Genomic DNA, 23,704 nt, shown 5'->3' with positions numbered 1-23,704 from the left:
AATCTCCAAGTGTCCCTACAGAAGTCTCTCCTCCTAAACCCAAACACCTGTTTCCAGGGAGGCCTCTTGACCAGACTCACCTGTGACCCTGATTAGTGACCCGCTGACGACAATGGGCTGACCTCTCAGGGCACTTATCACTTGGCACCTGGGGTCCCGAGTGCTCCGGTGCATTAGCTCGTTTAATCCTCACCTGGACGCAGTCACACGGCCCCTTCAGGAGCCACAGGTCACAGTGGCAGAGTGGGGCTGGACAGGGAGGACACCCCCTGGGGCCCCAGCGCTGACCCCTGACTGCTCGCCAAGGACTGACTATGTCCTCAGCGCTGCAAGAGGAGCCTTGGAGACAGCACCAGACACCGGGATTGCTCCAGACGCCTCTTTCCAGGAAAAGGTCCCTCTCTCCTGAGACAGTAAATCCAGTGCACCTGGACATTGAAGGAGACTTGGCTCAAGCCCCAAAGTCAGAGACACCGGAACCCACTCATTCTAAAGAGGTGCTGGAAGCATCCATGCAAGCCAGTGACCACCACCCTCATGAACGAGGGACGTGTGGAAAGGCACTCCCAGGAGGGGATTCCCGGCAGAAGATTCTCGGATTGTTGTGAGATTGAATGGTACCAGGTCCTGGACTGGACTCTCTGGTTCTTAAAATATACACCTGTTCTTAGAGCGGAGAGAGGCTTCAGGATCCATGGGAAGAACCGTGGAGTCTTAGTGGGCTCAGGCTGCCATAATGAGTTATCAGAGACGGGGCAGCTAAACCACAAGCCTTTATTTATGGCAGTTCTGGAGACTGAGAAGCTCAAAATCAATGTACTGGCCAATTCAGCTCCTGGTGAGGACTGGGTTCCTGGCTCATAGACAAGCCACCTTCTCACGGTCTGCTCACATGGCAGAGAAGAGAGAGAAAGCTCTCTTGTCACAGGGGTCTCTTCCTATAAGGGCACTAAGCCCATCCTAAGGTCCCCATCCTCATGACCTCATTGCCTCCCAAAGGACCCACCTCCCAATACCCTCACATTGGGGTTAGGGCTTCAGCATACGAAGCAAGTGATGGATGCACACATGACGTCCATCACATGGCACACAGTCACAGCCACCAAGGGGAGCATGCGGTTCATTCATGAATTATTTCTGCTTCAAGACGACAACCTGGGAGTCCCAGGAAATCAGTCCTGGTCTCCTTAACACCTTCAGGTAAGAGAGACTGATGAAAGCCCCCAAGAAAATGGGGGTTCTCTCATGCGGTGAGTTACGATTGGTTTATTCACTAGTAACCAGGGCCCAGTGTCTAGGACCCCAGCAGTGTCAGGGGAAAGAGCGTGACCTTGGGCTGATGTCAGGTAACACAAGATGCAAGTCCCCTTGTTCCTTGATTCCCTGCCTGGAAGACACTCAGCACCTTGTTCTCCCTCCCTGAGCCTCAGAAACCCCCTTCTCGAAGGTGGGAGTCATCATATAAACCCTGATCTCCAGGGGTGACTGTGAAACCCAGGAGGCGCCCTCTTATCCAGAGCAATTGGGACCAGCAGGAGGTCCACTGTAAAACTAAACTGGCGAAAAAGGGCCAGTTAATCCTTACATGGGCTTCCCTGTGGCTCAGACAGTAAAGAATCTGCCTGCAACAAGGGAAACCCAGGTTCCATCGCTGGGTTGGGAAGATCCTCTGAAGAAGGGAATGGCTATCCACTCCAGTATTCTTGCCTGGAGAATCCCATGGACAGAGGAGCATGGCAAGCTACAGTCCACAGGGTCACAAACAGCTGGACACAACTGAGCACCTGAGCAACCTAGACAGCATATTAAAAAGCAGAGACATTACTTTGCCAACAAAGGTCCATCTAGTCAAACCTATGGTTTTTCCTGTAGTCATGTACGGATGTGAGAGTTGGACTATAAAGAAAGCTGAGCGCCAAAGAATTGATGCTTTTGAACTGTGGTGTTGGAGAAGACTCTTGAGAGTCCCTTGGACTGCAAGGAGATGTAACCAGTCCATCCTAAAGGAGATCAGTCCTGAGTGTTCGTTGGAAGGACTGATGTTGAAGCTGAAACTCCAATACTTTGGCCACCTGACGTGAAGAGCTGACTCACTGGAAAAGACCCTGATGCTGGGAAAGATTGAAGGCAGGAGGAGAAGGGGATGACAGAGGATGAGATGGTTGGATGGCATCACGGACATGATGGACATGAGTTTGAGTAGGCTCCAGGAGTTGGTGACGGACAGGGAGGCCTGGCGTGCTGCAGTCCATGGGGTTGCAAAGAGTCGGACACAGCTGAGCGACCGAACTGACCGAGCGACTAACACTTTCACTGCTTTCAACTCTTACATAACTTAACAGAAAACACACACAGGTTTATTAATTAGTGAAGATTTTCATGGCAGAGCCGATGAGTTTTTTTAATGTGAACCAGCTGTTGGATTCTCCCATTATCTCTCTTCTTTCGTCTAATCATACTATGCTCAGTTTTTATTTCTTGATGGCAGGATCATGACTTAAAGACACTTGCAAAGCAATCTGAGTGCAGAATCCTTGTAGACCATTGCAGTTCAATAGAAGTAGGTGAACCACGTGTGTAATTTTAAATTTTTTAGTAGCTACATTTGAAAAAAATGTTTTAAAAAAGACGTTAATTTTAATGATATATTTTCTTTAACCATACAAATCTGAACCATTATTATTTCACCGTACTGTATAATAAATATAAAAATGAAGATAGTTTACCCTTTTCATATAAATCTTCATAATCTGGTTGTATTTTATACTCAAATGCATCTCTGTTTATCAATTGATCTACATTTAGATTCAGAAAATTTAAAGTTGAAAAAGTAGATGCGAATGAAGAACTTGTCCCAAATAGATTGAAACATTGCTCAGTAACCGAATCGCATATTTGTCTTTAGTCGTGTGAATTGATTACAGTTAAAGAAAATAAAAAGCTGTTTCTCAGCCACGCCAGCCACATATCAAGTGCCCAGCAGCTACACGTACAAGTGATTCTGGTATTGGGCAGAGCACCGCTGGTGCTGGCATTTCTTATCTATTTTTCCAATTTCTTCTCAAACTTTTTGCCCTCATCAAATCTTCCTCAACAGTTCATCTTGGTCTGCAGAGAAGCTGCTTCTCCCTCTTCTTTTGCCCTCCCAGTTATCCATTTGTTACATCTAAGTAAGCTAGGCAATTGCCATCTCCAGTTCATCTGGACTAAACAGGTTTGGGAACAAAACCACTGAGTCTGAGCGAACAGACAAACCAGTGTGTGTTTCAGGCAGAAGCTAATGGCCCCAAGCTGCAGGCTTACCCATCTCTATGTTTACAGAGGAATTCGAGCTTCAGGTAAACAGGTGAGTCAGGTAAGGGAGGCTGGCTCGGAGAGGTCCTGCTTAGCCTTTAAAGCCCTACATACAATGAATGGATCACAGAAAGTATTCAAAACTGCCGCCCACTAATATCGCTGTTGCTGTTAAATGATGCTTGTTGTATCTCTGCTAGTGTAAAAACCAATCCACCAACCAATATCCTTTTCCACATTCTTTTCAAACACAAGTCCAACTTTGCCTTGTTTTTCTCTGGGTTTTTTTTTTTTTTAACTGCAGTGTGATTGAGATGTAATTCACAAACCATACAACTCATTATTTCAAGTGAGACATGCTGATGGTTGTCCCCCCTTGCACTGATGGCCACCTGTGCCTGTGCAACCTCAGGGGACACCGATCTGATCCTCTGCTCTAGGGTGACCTCATCAGTCAATGGTAAACAGCCATCCCTAGAGATTGTTAGTGGCCCAAGGAGGGCGCATGGCCTAAGATGGCCAGTTGTATCAGCAGAGTATATACCCCACACTTGAAGGAGAGGTTTCTCTCTCAGTGCCAGTGGACCCGGGCAAGCAGACACATGGTCCCAGTTGCTGATGGGGGTTATCTCATGACCAAGAGGGGAACTGACTTCAGAATGAAACCACAACAGTGGATGGCAAAGCAGAGAGGCTGGTGTGGTGTATAACGCTGAATCCCTGGATCCAGCCTCTGAACCCACCCTGAAGTCCTCCTGATGGGCAGGCTCTGTGACGGGAGATAAATCCTTCTGAGGTATAAATCAGATACATTAGGGGTTTTGGTTCCATGCCAACAAACGCAAGTAAATGGACACGTTGTCCTTTCCAAAAAGCCTTTTCTGACTCCCTGCCCCAGGCCCCAGCAATCCCTCCCCACTCTGAACCTCAGGACCTTCCTTACTGTGCTAATCCACTGCACCCTGGGTGCTCTTTATGTCTCCCATTAGCCATGAGCAGGCTTAGAAAAAGAGCTGATTCATCTCTCTCCCCTCCTGAGCCCGGGGCCTTGCACTTAGTAGGTGCTTTGTAAATTTCATTGCACAAATAAATGCATATTCTTGTTGCAGTTGCTTTAGAAAGCCAGATAGAGGGATGAAAACACTGTTTTGCTTTTTGTTTTTAAGAAACGCATCACCGAGATGTAAACTGCTATGTTAGACAACACTGCGGTACTTTGATGCCAGTGAAGGCGGGTTTTAAGATGTTTTATTTTATTGGGACAAACAGCACGTCCATAAAAACCTCATCCGTCTTTTTCCCAGTCGATGGCATTTGAAGACTCAGTAATTTCCTTCCTACAATTGATATCCCTCTTTAACATTCAAACTCCCTCTAACAGATGTAGCACTTTCCAACCAACCCATCTGGACAGGTGGCAGCCAGGCTTAATCGCCTCCATGGGCCTGGGGCATTCTGAGCGCTGCCGGAATGTTCATCAGTTTATTCTTTAACTGCAGGAGCTGCCTGTCCTTCGGGAAAATGAACCCAGCCATCAGAATAAACTGCAGGCTGAGTCTGTAAACGAGAAAGTCAAAAGGGCCCTGCAAACTTTAGAGATAGGATTTCAGGAAGGCAGTGTTGGTTCCCGCGTAAATTCAAGGTTACTATTCCAGGGCACTCTTGCAGATGGCCAGGGGCTGCAGAGCCTAGAAGTGAGGACCCCCCAGCGTCAGGGCCAAAGGTGCAGGTTTCCAGTGCCCCCATTTCCACCCAAGCTGGTCACTCTCATAGTAAAAGGTAACTCCATCCTTCCAGGCAATTGGGCCAAATCTTGAGGTTCGTCTAGATGCTTCTCTTCCTCTTATTCCCCCACATCCAATCTATCAACCAGTCCTGTTGGCTTTACCTTTAAACTTCAGCTGGAATTTGATCACCTCCCAGCTCCACCACAAATGGTCCAAGCATCCATCATCTCTCACTGGACTGTGGCAGTTGCCTGCTTACTGGTCTCCCTGCAATGACTCTCCCCTATACCCCCAGACCAGTTTATCCTCCACAGGCAGCCAGAGGAATCATTTTGAATGCCATGTCAAAACCTACACATATATTAATACACAATATTTGTGTTTCTCTTAATGACTTACTTCACTGTGTACAATAGGCTCTAGGCTCATCCACCTCATTAGGACTGACTTGAATGCATTCTTTTCTATAGCTGAGTAATATTCCATTGTGTAATAATTTCTGTATCCATTCATCTGTCAATGGACATCTAGGTTACTTCCATACAAAAACCATCATGATATTGTAAAGCAATTATCCTGCAATTAAATTTTTTTAAAAACTTACAAATTTCTTTGCCGTGGGCAAGAAAGCCCTTCCTCATCTCAGCTGTAGCTCCTCTCTCCCTTCCTCCCTTCACTCTCACCTTCCCGGGGCAGGCCAAGCATGTGCCCACCACAGGGCCTTTGCACATGCTATTCCCTCTGTCTGGAACATTTTTCCTCCAGATAGGCACGTGGAAGACACTCTTAATTTCTTCAGGCTTCTGCCCAAAGGGTGCACCTCAGAGAGGACTTCCAGGCCCCTCAATCCAAAGTAGCCCCCGCAGGAACTCTCTGTCTCAAAACCCTGCCTGATTTTTATAGCATCTATTACTACCTAGAATCAGTTCAGTTCAGTTCAGTCGCTCAGTCGTGTCCAACTCTTTGCAACCCCATGAATCGCAGCACGCCAGGCCTCTCTGTCCATCACCAACTCCCAAAGTCTACTCAAACTCATGTTCATCAAGTCGGTGATGCCATCCAACCATCTCATCCTCTGTCATCCCCTTCTCCTCCTGCCCCCAATCCCTCCCAGCATCAGGGTCTTTTCCAATGAGTCAACTCTTCGCATGAGGTGGCCAAAGTATTGGAGTTTCAGCCTCAGCATCAGTCCTTCCAATGAACACCCAGGACTGATCTCATTTAGGATGGACTAGTTGGACCTCCTTGCAGTCCAAGGGACTCTCAAGAGTCTTCTCCAACTCCACACTTCAAAAGCATCAATTCTTCGGCACTCAACTCTCTTCATAGTCCAACTCTCACATGACTACTGGAAAAACCATAGCCTTGACTAGACAGAACTTTGTTGGCAAAGTAATGTCTCTGCTTTTTAATATGCTATCTAGTTTGGTCATAACTTTCCTTCCAAGGAGTAGTTCAGTTCACCTCAGTCGCTCAGTCGTGTCCAACTCTTTGCGACCCCAATAATCACAGCATGCCAGGCCTCCCTGTCCATCACCAACTCCCGGAGTTCACTCAGACTTGCGTCCATCGAGTCAGTGATGCCTCCAGCCATCTCATCCTCGGTCGTCCCCTTCTCCTCCTGCCCCCAATCCCTCCCAGCATCAGAGTCTTTTCCAATGAGTCAGCTCTTCGCATGAGGTGGCCAAAGTACTGGAGTTTCAGCTTTAGCATCATTCTTTCCAAAGAAATCCCAGGGCTGATCTCCTTCAAAATGGACTGGTTGGATCTCCTTGCAGTCCAAGGGACTCCCTAGAGTCTTCTCCAACACCACAGTTCAAAAGCATCAATTCTTCGGTGCTCAGCCTTCTTCACAGTCCAACTCTCACATCCATACATGACCACAGGAAAAACCATAGCCTTGACTAGACGGACCTTAGTCGGCAAAGTAATGTCTCTGTTTTTAAATATGCTACCTAGGTTGGTCATAACTTTCCTTCCAAGGTGTAAGTGTCTTTTAATTTCATGGCTGCAGTCACCATCTGCAGTGATTTTGGAGCCCAAAAAAGTAAAGTCTGACACTGTTTCCACGTTTCCCCATCTATTTCCCATGAAGTGATGGGACCAGATGCCATGATCTTCGTTTTCTGAATGTTGAGCTTTAAGCCCACTTTTTCACTCTCCTCTTTCATTTTCATCAAGAGGCTTTTTAGTTCCTCTTCACTTTCTGCCATAAGGGAGGTGTCATATCTGCATATCTGAGGTTATTGATATTTCTCCTGGCAATCTTAATTCCAGCTTGTGTTTCTTCCAGTCCAGCATTTCTCATGATGTACTCTGCATATAAGTTAAACAAGCAGGGTGACAATATACAGCCTTAACGTACTCCTTTTCCTATTTGGAACCAGTCTGTTGTTCCATGTCCAGTTCTAACTGTTGCTTCCTGACCTGCATATAGGTTTCTCAAGAGGCAGGTCAGGTGGTCTGGTATTCCCATCTCTTTCAGAATTTTCCACAGTTTATTGTGATCCACACAGTCAAAGGCTTTGGCATAGTCAATAAAGCAGACATAGATGTTTCTCTGGAACTGTCTTGCTTTTTCCATGATCCAACAGATGTTGGCAATTTGATCTCTGGTTCCTCTCCCTTTTCTAAAACCAGCTTGAACATCAGGGAGTTCACAGTTCACGTATTGCTGAAGTCTGGCTTGGAGAATTTTGAGCATTACTTTACGAGCGTGTGAGATGAGTGCAATTGTGCGGTAGTTTAAGCATTCTTTGGCATTGCCTTTCTTTGGTATTGGAATGAAAACTGACCTTTTCCAGTCCTGTGGCCACTGCTGAGTTTTCCAAATTTGCTGGCATATTGAGTGCAGCCCTTTCACAGCATCATCTTTCAGGATTTGAAATCGCTCCACTGGAATTCCGTCACCTCCACTAGCTTTGTTCGTAGTGATGCTTTCTAAGGCCCACTTGACTTCACATTCCAAAATGTCTGGCTCTAGGTGAGTGATCACACCATTGTGATTATCTGGGTCATGAAGATCTTTTTGGTACAGTTCTTCTGTGTATTCTTGCCACCTCTTCTTAATATCTTCTGCTTCTGTTAGGTCCATACCATTTCTGTCCTTTATCAAGCCCATCTTTGCATGAAATGTTCCCTTGGCATCTCTAATTTTCTTGAAGAGATCTCTAGTCTTTCCCATTCTGTTGTTTTCCTCTATTTCTTTGCCTTGATCGCTGAGGAAGGCTTTCTTATCTCTCCTTGCTATTCTTTGGAACTCTGCATTCAAGAATAGCACACACTTAAATATGTATATCATTGATGCTTTTGAAGTGTGGTGTTGGAGAAGACTCTTGAGAGTCCCTTGGACTGCAAGGAGATCCAACTAGTCCATCCTAAAGGAGACCAGTCCTGGGTGTTCATTGAAGGACTGATGCTGAGGCTGAAACTCCAATACTTTGGCTACCTCATGCGAAGAATTGACTCATTGGAAAAGACTCTGATGCTGGGAGGGATTGGGGGCAGGAGGAGAAGGGAATGACCAAGGATGAGATGGCTGGATGGCAACACCAACTCAATGCACGTGAGTTTGGGTGAACTCCGGGAGTTGGTGATGGACAGGGAGGCCTGGCATGCTGCAAATCATGGGGTTGCAAAGAGTGGACACGACTGAGCGACTGAACTGAACTGAACTGAACTGAACATGTGCATAAGTGTGTGTATACACATATCTGCATGTGTATGTGCATACATATATGTCTGTACTTGGTTGGGTGGGAGTGCCTTACTGTTCCCTGCCCCCTCTCCCTGCTCCACTGGGCTGTCAGCTCCTGAGAACTGTACTTTGGTCTGTTTCATTCACAGCTGTCTTCCTGGTGCCTGGCACACAGGAGTCACTCAACAAAGAGTGGTCAAACGAATGGACTGGATGAGTGGATGACGCTGTTTTCTGAGAGCACTGCCTCCAAGGAGAACTCGGAGCAGATGTACAGGAGATGGCCTGGCCCAGGGCGTCTGACCCCAGGGCTGGACCCTTTGCCTGGCATCCCTCCAGGAGGAGCCTCTAAGGCGCCGCTGTGTTTGTGACTTCTCAGCGCAAAGGATCACTGAGCAACTATGTAGCCACAGGGATTATTGTGGAAGCCAGAGCCCGGCCTGGCCCTGCTGAATGCGCTTTCCCAGAACGAGTCTCAGATGGCCAGGTCTGCTCTGCAGAGATCAAATCCTAGAGAGTTCCCACTGGCAGCAGGACAGAGCTGCACCGTCAGAGACACTTGGAGAGCTTGATGAACCAGAGACCCCATCTCAGGCCACCAACAGTCCGGGAGAGGAAGCTGAAGGGCGACAGGGAGCTGTAACTGGATGTAGATTCGGGGTGCTGGGAGCATAGCCGCCTGAGACCAGCTTCCTCCCAGGCCAGGGCGCCTTCCTAAGGCAAGTTTCTCAGAGCCTTGGCCTTGATCCTTTCCCTCATCACTCCTGGTGAGTCAGTGGGGCAGGGTTACTAGAGCCCAACTTGGCAAGTGAGGAAACTGAGGCACGGCCAAGGTAAGTGACTCACCTTTCTTCAAAGGGCTCATTACCGAGGGGTGATTATAGGTGGTTACAGTGTGGGCCGGAGCCAGAAATCTGGGCTGGGTCCCGGCTCGGCCACTTTCAAGCTGAGAAATCGCTAACCTCCGTGTGCCTTGGTGTTTCCATCTGTAAAATGGGTAATGAGCATAATTGGCCCGTGGCTCTTCACAAGCATGAAGAAACCCAGGCATGACCATGAGGAGGAGCCGACTTTGGAACCGGATGGCCAGTCAAACTACCAGCCCCTCCACTCTCTTCCTCTAAGAACCCGGGGGGCGTCACCAACTGCCTTCTGCAGACAGAGACGATGGCGGCGCTTCTGCACAGGATTCTTATGAGGATTAATTAAGATTCGTGGGTTTTGTTTTTTTTTTATAAAATTTGCTTGTAGTGCCTCCACAGAGCAAGCACAATGTGGTAGGTTTTAAATAGAAGACATACTGTGCATGAGAAGTTCTCAGACTCGTGTCTGATGCCTGTGTACTCCATGAAGTTCAGCTGCTCTGATTTTGTTTTTAATTTTTATTTTGTATTGGAATATAGCCAATTAACAAGGTTGTGATAATTTTAGTTGTACAGCAAAAGGACTTAGCCATACATGTGCTGGCTCAAATGGTAAAGAATCCGCCTGCAATGCAGGAGACCCCAGTTCTTTCCCTGGGTCAGGAAGACCCCCTGGAGAAGGGAATGGCAACCCCCTCCTGTACTCTTGCCTGGAGAAACCCATGGACAGAGGAGCCTGGCAGGCCTCAGTCCCTGGGGTCACAAAGCGTCGGACACCACTGAGTGGCTTTCACTTTCACATACATGGAGCCATTCGCCCCCAAACTCCCTTCCCATCTAGGCTGCCAAATAGCACTGGTGCTGCTCTAATTTTTATTGACAGAGACCAGACCCCAGAGCCATGCTAACCCGTTGGCTCCGCCCCCATTCAGCCCACACCCCTAGGCCCACGTATCCAGCTTCCTCCATCCATCTGGACCATCTCTCCTGTGAGGCCACGTCTGTTCCCCCTGTTCCTGTCTCCTCTCTCCCGATCTCCTCCAGACCCTCTCCCTCCCCTACGTACACACACAAACACACTCCCACTCGTTCACACTGGGCCTCAAGCATGGGCAGGACACTGAAAAGTGGAAGGAGGAAGGGGTGGTGGCCAGAACAGCATGGACAATGACCGAGACGAGATCGCACTTGGCAGGAGCAAGCAGGGGGTTCCGGCGGACGGAGGGCCGGTGAGAAATGACTGGATCCAGAGAGGTGATGGACACCAGAAGGAACGGGCCTGAGCCGCCCGTGCAGAGGGGGCTTTATCCCTCAGGCCAGCGCCCTGCTTGCCCCAGCCCCCACCTGCCACCTGTCTGATGCAGCACAACCTGGGATGTGCTTAATGTTCTCTTAAACCAGATGTCTTAATTATGTAAATTTATTCCAACACCAAGCCTTATATACTTGACTTAATTGGAAAAATAAACTAGAAACTGTAGCAATGTTGTACATTGCTGCTGCTGCTGCTGCTGCTAAGTCGCTTCAGTCGTGCAGTGAGGTCCAACTGCACTGGAAGCCTTGAAGCCCAAGGCTGGATCTCTTTTAGTGCAAAAGGTAGATGCTCAAGTGTGAGAAAGGAGGTAAGAAAAGCGAGGCTTTTCTCCTTGAGGTAAAGGAGGACTTGAAAGGACTGATTTTCTAACCATCTGTCTCCATGTTACAGCAGGAGGGTCTGAGTTACTTGGGAAGTGTCACCTGTCACCACCTCCCTGGGGAGCAGGCACTGTCCCTGCATTTTGGCCCTGGAAACCTCCAATGGGCTCAGCTCACTTCCCAGCACTGCTGTTTGCTTCTCATTGCCTGAAGTCCACAACCTCAGCAGAGCGCTTTGCCCACACAGGGCAGATCGAAGGTGCCAGAGAACTGATACTCCCTGCAGCAACCCCCAAGAGTGGCATGTAGGTGTTGGGGCTCCCTCGATCCCGGGGTAGTTCGTCCACCTGGGAGACCCCCATCTCCCAGACTTCCTCCCTGCAGTGCCCCTGCAGCTGTCTCCTGAACCAGCAGGGCTAATCACTCGGCCCAAATCATCATCTTCCTTTCTCTCTCTCACTTCCTGCTCCCACCCAGTGTTTCCTGGAATCACCTCCCCAGTTAATGACTTGCTCTTGAATTCTTGTCTGAGTCTGCACCTGGGACATCCCAGACTAAGGCAGGGATCATCAGTGACATTCATCCCACCCTGCCCCTTGAAGTCAGGCCCCAAATATGAGAGACTCGGTCTCTCAAACTCTTCTCAAACTCTTGGAAGACAGGGTGTCTCTTACAACAGAATGTGAAATCAACTCAAGGAGAAACCTGCCCAGCAGTTGACTCTGGGAGGGGCTAGATTTTCCATGAAATACTGTCATATGGCATCGATTACTGAAAGTGAAACTAGAATGGGGTCAATCAGATCAGCAGCTGGAAAAACGCAGTCTGCCTCTGCCCTGGAGCTTGGGTTTGGGTGGTGCCAGGGCCCACAAGAGGAGCCCAGTCGGACCCCACTGCTATTGTCAAAGGCAATGCTGGAGGGGATCGCAAGGGCTTGCCACTCTCCCTGGACAGGCATTTAAGAAGGGCAATCACCAGGAACTCACAGCGGATTAGGCTGGGTGGGGAGGAGGTTGAGGAAGAGAATGATTTCTGACTTATAATGAATGGAAGTGTCAGTCACCCCAAAGACAAACACGGCAGGACAAGAAGGTTGGGGGAGAGCGGTCATGAGTTCAGACTCAGGCGTGTTGAACTTGAGCTGCCTTCCAAAGACCCAGGTGAAGATGTCAAGAAGTCTGTTGGATACACGGGACCAGAACCCAGAGACGAGGCAGGAAGGATGGAGACCATCTGTTAGCAGGTGTGAGTGAGGGAGGGTGGATTTGAAGAGGTGTGTGTGGGGGGGGTGATTTTTCTTTTTAATGCTGGTAACATACACACAACATAAAATTCCCCATCTTAACCATCGTTAGACACTTAGCTTACTTCTACCCTTTGGCTATTGTGACTGATGCTGCTATGAATACGGGTGTATAAACATCTCTTTGAGACCCGGGTTTCAATTCTTTGGAGCATGTACCCAGAAGCAGAATTGCTGAATCCTGTGATAATTCTGTTTGTAATTCTTTAAGGAATGCCTGTAATGTTTTCCCTGGTGCCTGCACCATTTTACATCTCTACCAACAGGGCACAGAAGTTCTAGTTTCTCCACCTCTTTACCAACACTTGCGATGATTATCTTCTGGGGTTTTTTTGACAGTTGCCATTCTAATGGGTACGAGGTGGTGGAGAGGTGTTATGTCACAGATGTGGAAAAGGCACAGAGGAAGAAAAGGACTCGAGCACCATTTCAGGAAGCCAAGGATACTTGGATTATCATCAGCCTTGTGACCCCAGAGGTCGCTCTAGGCTGCAAGGTGCAATGCCATGAGGTCATTATTGTCTTCCTCTCCATAGGAGGGCCTGAGTGGTTGGGCAGTTCAGACTCTTCCGCTCTATCATCCTGGGCCGGTCTGGGACACCGCCCTCTCCTGGCCATACGATGGCTTTGTCTCCAGCACCAGGCATCTGTAGACACACCACCACCTCTGGAACAGAAGCAGGCGTGAGGAAGGAGCTCCACCTTCTGAGACTCTGACCTTTTTAACAGGAAGAGAAGTGTCTCCTCAAAGCCCCCAGAAGATACCTCCTTACGTCTCATGGGCTAGAACTGACGATGCGCCACGCATATCATTGGTACTTGGGGTGTGGGATGGTTGTTGCTAAGTTGCTCAGTCGTATCTGACTCTTTGTGACTCAGTGGACTGTAGCCTGCCAGGCTCCTCCGTCCATGGGATTTTCCAGGCAAGAATACTGAAGTCAGTTGCCAAATTTCCTCTTCCAGGACCCAGGGATCAAACCCATGTCTCCTCTGTCTCCTGCCTTGCAGGTAGATTCTTTACCCGCTGAGCCATCGGGGAACACCTGCGCCATCAGGGAAGCCTAGGCTGTGGGAGGTGGATGTTACACCAGACTCCTGGCCCTGCCTCCAGAGCTTCGGATTCAGTGAGTCTGGGGTGGAGCCCAATAATTTGCATTTCTAACAAGTTTCTAACAAGTTTTGCTGATACTGATGTTGTGGGTCCAGGAACTACCCTTTGAGAAGCCCCAGCTTACAATCCTCAGCCACCCCTTGAGTTGGGCATATTGATTGCCACCACAAAAAAAAAAAAAAAATGTCTACTGGCAAGGGAGAAAAAGAAGCAGATGCAGGAAAGAACTAAAATGTTCTGCCACAAGCTCTCTGTCGAACCTGGTCTGGTGTCTTTTTCACCTACTGGACTCGAAGCCTCTGGGAGCTGGAGTCATGAAAGTCACCTTTGGGGTGCTGTGGTTTGAGACTTAGCTACTGAGTGTAGCAACTTTGAACAGATTTGTTAAATGAATGACTAAATGAGTGTCTCACCAAAGCCATGCAAGGAGGCTGTGTGCTGGGACAACCCTGATCCAAACACCTTCCTTTCACAGCAGTTCTAAGGCACAGGGCCAGCCCCACCCCCACCAGGTTAGCCATCCGGCTTCCCCCAAAACAGTTCACCTGGCTTCCCTCTCAGCATCCAGGCTGAGGCAGACAGCCTGTGGACTTCAGTCCCAAATAGTGTCAGTTAATGGCTCACAGGGGCATGGTCCCTGTTTGAGACACAGAACCAAGCCCTCAATGCTTCCTATATGAACAGGCAATATCAGCTTATGATTCCTTATGAGTCCAAGTGAATGCTGCTGTACCCAGGCCACACTGATTCCTTATCCATGGGTTCCTGATGGGAAGCAAGATCAAAGAGAACTGTCCTGCATAGAGTTTACCCTTTCATTTCAGCTCACATTCTCATTTGAACATTTGAATGATAGGCATGAAGGGAGTGAAGTGGAGGAGGGGGTGCAGGCAGGGGAGGTGGTATGAGATTTGGGTGCCCATTTAACAGATGAACAAACAGAGGCTTAAGGTCATGCAACAGGAAATCAGAATCAGAGCCCAAGTCTCCTGACCTCAGGCATCCATGATCTAGCTGCTCATGAATGGATAAAATGGAAGTGATTTTTCTGCTTCAATCAGAAGACTCAGTAAGCAAAGGCACAGAGCCACTGCTGCGACTGCCTTAGCCACATGAAATTGGTTAATTTGTTGGTGGAGGCCCCAGGGCATCCAGTTGACTGGGGTCTGGAGAATTCTGTGCCATTCCCCATCTAATCCTGCCTTTGAAAGGTTGGTGAAAATTCTGGAGTCTGAGCTCCCTGGGACCTTGGAGAAGTCGCTTCTCTTCTCAGAACCTTGGTTCCCTAGCTTTAAGGAGGATGGTTAAAGGAGAGACATTGAGTGCTCAGCCCACCTGTCGGCATGCTACAGGCGGAGGAGGTATTTGTCTTTTATGGCTACTCAATTCCTCCTCTCTCCATTTTCCTAATATCCCACAAAGGAATGGGCTTCCCAGGTGGCTCAGTTGTAAACAATCCACCTGCCAACGCAAGAGCTGCGGGAGATGCGGATTGATCCCTGGGCCAGGAAGATCCCCTTGAGGAAGAAATGGCAACCCACTCCAGTATTCTGGCCAGGACAATCCCATGGACAGAGGAGCCTGGTGGGCTACAGTCCATGGGGTCACAAAGAGTCGGATACAACTGAGCGACTGAGCACACACACACACACACACACACACACACACACGGATCCTGTCTTCCCAGGCCAATTCCAGAAACTCCAGTTCCTGCACCTCTTTGCAGCTGGGATACAGTCACACAGACCACTTCCCACCAATCAGATACATCAGTGGGAGACAGAAATTCAGAAGGCAGCTTTGTGCGGTGGCCACTGTGCCCAAGGGATCTGAGCATCTACAGAAAATACTCTGGCAAGGCTGTGGGCCCTTTCGAGGGCTCAGCAGCAGTGGGACCTCCGTGTCCAGGCTCAGTTTCATCAGGACAGACACGGCAGCCTTGGTGTGTTTCCAGAGCAGCCCCCAACCCACCACCCGCCCAAGTCTTCTCCTGATGCCTAGCTTGGAGCCTGCGTTCAGACACTCCGCCCAAACTACACAAGGATTTGGAAACACTTGATGTCTTTTAACAAATCCCTTTCTCGCTTTAACTAGCCGAGTAGATCTATTGTTTGCAGTCCAGCCCACATGCAGCAAGTGTTCTCTCAATGGCAGGCGCAGGGCTCCTGAGTCGCCCTCTCCAAGGTGAAGAGGACAGAGGACGAACGCAGCCCTGGACTGCGGCCTCTGCCTGCAGTCTTGGTCAGCAGCCCAGCCTGGGCGGCCACGAGTGCCTGCCAGAGACTCAGACGACCGACCGGATATTGGCACAAAGAGATGAGTCGCCGAGAGCGCACTCAGGATGGCGATAAAGCTGAGGGCCGGGGAACGGCACTGTGACGGCCAGGAGGCACCTCTCGGGGCAGAGCCAGGGCGCAAGGCCCTGCTGGGAGGAAGGTAAGGGGACACTTTGGGGGTCCCTGGACACCGAGCAAGGCAGAGCTCTGGCCCAGCCACTCTGCAGAGGCCTCCCAGGCTCAGGGAGCTGCCCCAAGCTGGAAAGAGCAGGGCCTCTGGGCCATTCCTCTCCGCTGTTTTCACACTGCTGTGTGTCCTTGGGGATGGTGCTCCACTCCTCTGGCAACAGTGACCCCTCCGTGGGCCTGGCTCCCCACACCTACCCCAGTTCCCAGCCACCACTCTCCCCTCCAAATTTACAGGGGAGGCAGGATGCGTGGACTGGGGAGTGGACACAGGCCTCTCCCTCCAGGAGGAACCGTGGGATGTTGCCCACCACCCACCCCACCGCCAGCGCTGGACGGCCCAGATGGACCTTTCTAGACCAAGGTCTGGGCTTCGGCCAAGCCGTCTCGGCGGCCCGACCTCCATCCCTCTCACCACCCACCTCACCCCCCCCAACCAAAACTTCTGTGTGTGCTCCTTTACATTCTTTCTAATTCTTATTTTATATTGGACTGTAGCCGACTTAAAATGTTGCGTTAGTCCCAGGTGTGCAACAAAGTGATTCGGTCACACATACTCCTATTTATTCGCACTCTTTCAAATTAAAAGTAGACTCATTTATTTCATTGTCAACCAGGAACCTCAGCGCCCTCTGGGCCACTTTATGGCTCTCTCCTCTGTTTTCCAAGGCACCCCCCCACACACACACCCCTCTGCCCAGCCATGGGTTACAATCACCTGGAGAGCTTTAAAACGACCCCTGCCCATGAGGGATCTTGTTATGAGAGGTAATGAGAAAGTTCTAGAACTGGATTATGGTAACAGTTGCACAACCCTGGAAATTTAAAAACATTTCGGTGGTACACTCAAAATGAATGAAGTTTATGGTGTCTGAATTATACCTTCAGAAAGTTTTTTTTTTTTTAATAATACTCATGTCTTTTCCTGATTTCCTAACTCATCTGTTATTGCAACCTTAGCTGAAAACCATGTATTTACCTGTGTGCCCCTGCATATCAGACACCCAGCACTGACTATCCTTTTCTAAAAACGTACAAGCCAGTGGTAAAGTAAAATTCATAACAGAGTCTGTCTACTTGAAGGGAGTTGGTGGAGGCGGGGAGCCTCATACCTAGCAAGGGCCTAGGTCAACTGGGTTCACGCTCCTCTGGACACAGACCGTGCTCTCCTGAAGCTACTGTGGGTTGGAGGTGGGGAGGAGGAATCAACCTCAGAACAAGCACATGGACACAATCACAGAATTTCATACAGCGACGTGTATGGAAGACAATAGGAAGACAACAAAATGGGCAGGGATGGTGAGGGAGATTGGGGAACACCTTTAGGTAAGACAGGAGAGATGTCCATCACCAACTCCTGGGAGCCTGCTCAAACTCATGTCCATCAGGTCAGTGATGCCATCCAACCATCTCATCCTCTGTCATCCCCTTCTCATCCCACCTTCAATCTTTCCCAGCATCAGGGTCTTTTCCAATGAGTCAGCTCTTCACATCAGGTAGCCAAAATATTGGAGCTACAGCATCAGTCCTTCCAATAAATATTCAGGACTGATTTCCTTTAGGATGGACTGGTTTGATCTCCTTGCAGTCCAAGGGACTCTCAAGAGTCTTCTCCAACACCACAGTTCAAAAGAACCAATTCTTCGGCGCTCGGCTTTCTTTATGGTCCAACTCTCACATCCATACATGACTACTGGAAAAACCATAGCTTTGACTAGATGGACCTTTGTTGGCAAAGTAATGTCTCTCCTTTTTAATATCTTGTCTAGGTTTGTCATAGTTTTTCTTGAGGTCCTCAACTTCCTTTCAAATGGTTCAGCAACATATCAGGACAAAATATTAACAACTGTTTATTTCAGGTATAGCATATTCACTGCGCTATTCTTTCCATTTTGGGTTTGAAATTTTCATAATAAGAGAATTATGAGAACAGAGAAAGATGTGGGGAGCCGGCCAGGATAAGCACCATGTAGATCTTGAGCTCAGGAATTTGGATTTTCACCTAAGCATTAGGGATTGTAAGCCTCGGAGTGGCATGATCTGCTTTGCCCTGGCATCAAAGCAATTGCCTTGGATGTCCACCATCAGGTTTTATAGATGATGGAGGAGTCTCTCTAGAGGCCCACAGGAGCACGTTTCTGATTCTGATTCAGTGAACATTCCCAGCCAGGCACCGTGTGTGCATTTACTCACCTTCATTAATCTCAGACCGCATGAAAACCTGCGATGTCCTCAATATTTATCCTCAACTCTTAAAAATGAGGAAACTGAGACCCGAGGTGATCAGCTAAGGAGTCACCAGCCAGTGGGGACAGAGTCCAGATCAGTTAGAACTTTAGCCCTGGGGCAGTGCTGAGTCATTTTTCCACTTCTCCTAAACCAACCTCCAACATTAATCATAACTGATAAATTAATTGATTCATTACAGTCAAAGTTCCAAAGTGATTTTTCTGGAAGGCGACTGTAAAATGAGGAATGCTGTCACAGAGTGAGGCTGAATTGAATTGCACTTATGGTCCAATGGACCCTGCTTGTCTCTATAAAGGAGATTGCCCACCGGAGCCCCACAAGCTCTGCCTTGCCCTCAGAGATCTGCAGCTGTGGCACCCAGGGTGGGAGCGGCAGTACAGGCACTGATTCTCAGTTACACAAGGGCTAGTGCTGCTTGTGTGGCTGTTTCAACCCATCACAAATTACATGAAATTCACATATTTAATCTTTCTTGCCCTCTTATTCAAGAGAGAACTATTGGTGTATTGTTAGGCCACGAGACAAATCGTCACTGTTATCCACGTTCTTAACTGGAGGCCGCCTGTCTTTCGTTAGCAAGAATTCCGAATAAACATCGTTGCTCTTTGAGATCACTCATAAGCAGCCCCCAGGAGACTGCAATTATACCCGTTTATAATTCTCCTACCTCCCAATCTAACCCTTGATTCATGAATGTGCACTTTTAGGCGTCAGGCGTTAGAATAAATTAGACTATACAATTACGCGTAATTAAGGAGGGAAATGGGTACCGCGCTGCAAAGATGAGCCCCATTTTGCTGAAGTAAAGCATGTCTATGTCAGCGTGCCAGCCCAGGGAGGCAGCGTGAAATACAATTAATGTTCTTTAGACTTAATGGGGGTTTATGGTGCTGTTTTTCATTATCACAATATCTCAAGAAATGTAAACAGTGTTCCTCTAACGCAATGGCACTTCTACAAACAAGACAGCTTGGGTTTCAGTGAAAACTCAGCAGAATCAACCGCAAATTCACAATGTTAGGGATGGTGCTGGGATTTGTATTTTAAAACCGGTGCAAAATGGTCCCCACTGAGGAGCTGAGACGTTCCATTCCCAGCCCCCTGGGGGTGACTCTGCAGCCTCTTCGGCTTTGTAGCAGTGAGGTTACAGCCAAACTCCTGTGGGTTATTGAAGCCACCTGTGCTTCACTTCTGAGGCTCGCTCACATTCCCAGGCCTCCCTTCTGTAGCCCTATTTCTACTCTTCTCCTTCACAGGCCAATTTGTTCGAGACATGTTAAAAGCCTGACTTTTACAACCCTCATAAAATCCCATCTACTCCCATCTAAATGCAGCCAGCAGTGCTCGGACAATCAGGCTGAGTTTCAGCCTCTTGATGGAGATAAACACACAGCAGGAATGATTTTTTTTTTTTTATTGTTACATAGGAATCCAAGGAAATGGAAGGGCCTTCTGGCCAAGCCAGGTAGATAGAACAAGATGGACATTCTGCAGAGAAGGCTGCCAAAGAAGCCGCCAGAGGAAGAAAGGAGGCTTGTGGGTGTCGAGAAAAAGGTCCCCCCAAGGTTAAACCAACTCGAGGGAGTGGTGTTAAGGAGTCTGAAAAGCCCGATTATCCAGCCAGGACCAAGGTGATCACAGCGAGAGATGACATCAGGGTGAGGAGGGACACAGAGGAGAAAGGTTGTCCCGGATGGTGGGGTTAAAGGTGGGAGAGGCCACAGACTCAGGAGGTGGGAGGTTCTGAGAACTATCCTGAGCCCCCGCCCAGGTCCCCGCCCAGCAGTGGCTGAGCGACTCCCCAGGCTGGGGGGCATCTGAACCCCTGAGGCCCCTCATGTTTCCCAGGAGGACCCTGCACTCCCGAATGGGGCCAGGAGTCCCTACCTGCCTGCAGGGAACCTGGGAAACTTAGGCCAAGGCCTTGGACCCAGACGACTGTGGGTTTGCTGAGAATTACGGGGAGAAGAACGTGGCCAGAGGGCACTTTGCAGACCCTCAGGCCCCGTGAGTGTCTGAGCTGGTGAGTTAAGCCCTGACCTGAAGCTGGATCCACAGCATCTGCCTACAGTAGACATATGCCTGATTGCATGCACACACACAGAGGCATGTGCACACACGCACACACAGAGGCATGTGCACACACACACACAGAGGCACTCACACACAAGATCCATCCCCTTCTTCCTCAAAAAGGATAAGAGGCGAGACGCAGACATCATGTTTGGTCTTTGAACAGCAACAGCTGAAAGAAGAACTATCCAAAACTATCCAAAACAGATAACCAAATGACACCATCTCAGCCCTGCCTACAGCCCCACGGAGGCAATCGTGAGCTGCCCCTCCACTGCTGGGGTTCCCTGATGAGTGGACAAGGAGGCAGGAGACTGTGGCACAGCCCACTTAGGGAAGGGGGAACCATGTTCATAAATGTGAGGCCTCAAGGAAGCCAACGTGGTTTTGAACTTTGGGGGCATGGGATTCCCCTTGACCTCTGAAATGCTCCCCAGAACCCAACACAAAAAGCAAGCAAAAGGCAGATCTCACCTCCCTCCTCCACCCCTCGCCCCTGAGACACCCCCATGGGGCTCTGAGGTCCCAGTGAGAAAACTGCTGCCACAGCGAAAACGTGTCCCAAAGTCAGGCACCACCTTGAGTGGGTCAGAATCCCGTTTGTCAACTTTGTGACCCTTGACCTTTCTGAGCATCAGTTTTCTTGAAAGATGAAGAGGATTACATGAGATAATCTGCTGTAAACACTCAGGCGTGAGCCATAGAACTGCCCTGTGCAGTATGGGATCCCCTAGCCCCACGGAGATGGTCCGAATTGAAAGCTGCTGTAAGTGTAAAACACACACCAGATTCCCCAGACTTAATTAGACAAAAATGTAAGATATTTCATTAATAATTGGCATATAGATTACATGTTGAATTGATACTATTTTGGATATACTAAGTTAAACTATATTATTAAAATTAATTTCACCTGTTTCTTTTTCTCACTGCAGCTAACAGAAAATGTTAAACTACATACATAGCCAGCTTTATGCTTTATGATTCTCCCAGACATCATGGCAATAGGCACTCTGCAGCAAATGTGTCCCTTTCGCGAAGACGAGGCCAAAAGGGTGGGGCGTCCTCACTATTTTTCGTCAGTGACAGTGAATAGGTAAGCCTCACATTTTGATCCAAAGCAAAAAGAGGGCAGAAGATCAGCAACTTCAGTGGTCCCAAAAGGTGGGCACCAGAATCTGATTTGGAAAAGCAAAGTGCCAGGTTTTTCTGATTTACTTGGACTGTCAGTTGATCTAGGGGTAGCTAAGGAAGATTATTGGAGAAGGCAATGGCACCCCGCTCCAGTACTCTTGCCTGGTAAATCCCATGGATGGAGGAGCCTGGCGGGCCGCAGTCCATGGGGTCGCTAAGAGTCGGACACGACTGAGCGACTTCCCTTTCACTTTTCGCTTTCATGCATTGGAGAAGGAAATGGCAACCCACTCCAGTGTTCTTGCCTGGAGAATCCCAGGGACAGGGGAGCCTGGTGGGCTGCCGTCTATGGGGTCACACAGAGTCGGACACGACTGAAGGGACTTAGCAGCAGCATCAGCAGCAGCAGCAGCAAGGAAGATTATGGTGAGAGGAGTCTTCAGCCCCAATCGGGTCAGGATGCTCAATTCGAATTTCAGATAAACAAGGAAGAATTTTTTTGTATAGGTACATCCTCATGGTCCTTCTGTATGTTTAATCACTAAACATGACAACCCCAGCTCGCACGAAAGACTGCAACAGAGAAAGGAGAAGCTGTGTTGGAAAGTAACAACAGCCTGTGATTTAAAAACATAACTCTGGAGCCAAATATCTTGGGTTCAAATCCTGAGTCCACTACTTACACCTGTGTGACGTTGGGCCTATTACTCAGCCTCTCTGTGACTTGGTCTGCACATCTGTAATATGGGTCTAATAATACTTCCCTTGCAAGAGGGCTACGTGGTTTACATCAGTTCACCACCTCCGGCAAGTATACTGATCTACAGCTGAGGCTTTTTTTGTCTTAGCAACTCAGCTGTGCTTTCTGCAGCTACTAGTTGCTTCTCTGGCTGCTCTTTGCCCACCTCTATCATCCCTGTCCTCTTTTGCGAGGCTGGGGACTGGGGAAAGCGCGGTAGACAGCACCACCTTGAGTCGAATTCCTCCGCTTTCAGAGAAGGCCACTTTCTCCTTTCTTTCCTATTCCCGGACCATTTCTGGGCAACTGGCAGCTATTTAAACGTGAGCTCAAGTTAACGTCTCGAGGAGCTCCCGGGGCGCGTGGGCAGTTCACCCTGCGATCTAGCCGCCGGCCCCGGCTCCAGCCCGCGTTTCCGAAGGCTAACGTGTGGTTAGAGGCAAGCGCGGGGCTTTCAGGGAAGGCGGTCGGGTGTTTGCAGACCAGGGCGAGCCCTTGTGAAAGCAGATAAAAGAAAACATTTATTAACGTGTCAATACGAGAGGAGCGCCCGGCCGGGGCTGTCGCAAGCCCCGTGGAACACCTGGCTCCTTCGAGCTCAGAGGGAGGAGAAAAAGAAAGCGGAAAGGAGGCGAGGATTCTTTCTCTTCGTTTCCAGCCAAGTAAACCTGATCGATGGCCCTCCTGACTTTATTGCGATATTTGATTTATTAGGGATGCCCCCCTCGTGCGTGTGTGTGTTAACACACACACACTCGCGCAAGCACGGTTCGGGCTCGCGTCCCTCCCTCATTTCCAGCTCCCGGGCGAATCCCACAGCTGTTTCAACTCTCTACCGAGGGCGAGCGGGAGCGAGTGTGTGCCGGGTGAGTGTGCGTCTGTGTCCCGGCGAGGGTGCGCGCTCGGCGCCGGGAGCGCGGCCAGCGGGGTCCCGAGGCATCGGGAGGCGGAGTGCCGCTCCGACCCCCGCTCTCCGCCACTGCCCCGTCCGGGGCCGGACTTCGGGGCCAGGGCCGGACTTCGGCGCAGCACAGCCCGCGCCAGCCGGGCCGCCTGTCCTTCCAGCCGGAGGTAAAGCGCTCGCGCGCGGTGGGGCGCCGGGAGGGCGCCGCGGCGGGGTCCCCGCGGCGGCCGGCCCGCCGCTCCCCGCCCCGCGCGGAGGCTGGGGGTGCAGGCGGGGTCCGGGCCGAGCGGTGCCCGGGGGCTGGCTCCCTCGCGCGGCGGGGCCGGACCAGGGCGATGCGAGAGCGGCCCGGGTGGGGCGCGGACCCGGACTTTGGCGAGGGCGGCGCGCCGGGGCGGGGGCCGAGGGGCGGCGGCGGCGGAGCCTGAGGGCGGAGAGGCGGGAGGAGGGGAGGAGGAGAGGCGGAGAGGCGGCACTCGCCGGAGATGCGGCGGCGGCAGCAGCGGCGCGGA

The 23,704-nt window shown here is 49.8% G+C and overlaps 1 protein-coding gene and 1 long non-coding RNA gene across 4 annotated transcripts in view; one reads left to right on the top strand and one right to left on the bottom strand.

Moving 5' to 3' along the window:
* The window catches only part of LOC106502789, a 32,976-nt gene that overhangs the window by 7,484 nt on the left and 1,788 nt on the right, over positions 1-23,704 (bottom strand). The window lies entirely within an intron of this gene.
* Positions 22,899-23,704, top strand: part of SULF2 (sulfatase 2) — a 125,905-nt gene continuing 125,099 nt past the window's right edge. Inside the window, exon 1 of one of the 2 annotated variants that reach the window (XM_018057993.1) lies at positions 22,899-23,154. The gene's annotated coding sequence lies outside the window, so the exon portion shown is untranslated. Of the gene's footprint in view, positions 23,155-23,231; positions 23,360-23,704 lie in introns of those variants that run through there. The other variant, XM_018057992.1, reaches the window with a different exon arrangement.

This window comes from Capra hircus, chromosome 13 (genome assembly GCF_001704415.2).
Source record: "Capra hircus breed San Clemente chromosome 13, ASM170441v1, whole genome shotgun sequence".
NCBI lineage: Eukaryota > Metazoa > Chordata > Mammalia > Artiodactyla > Bovidae > Capra > Capra hircus.
Note: the sequence above shows the minus strand (reverse complement) of the source record. Positions and strands in the feature narration are given on the sequence as shown.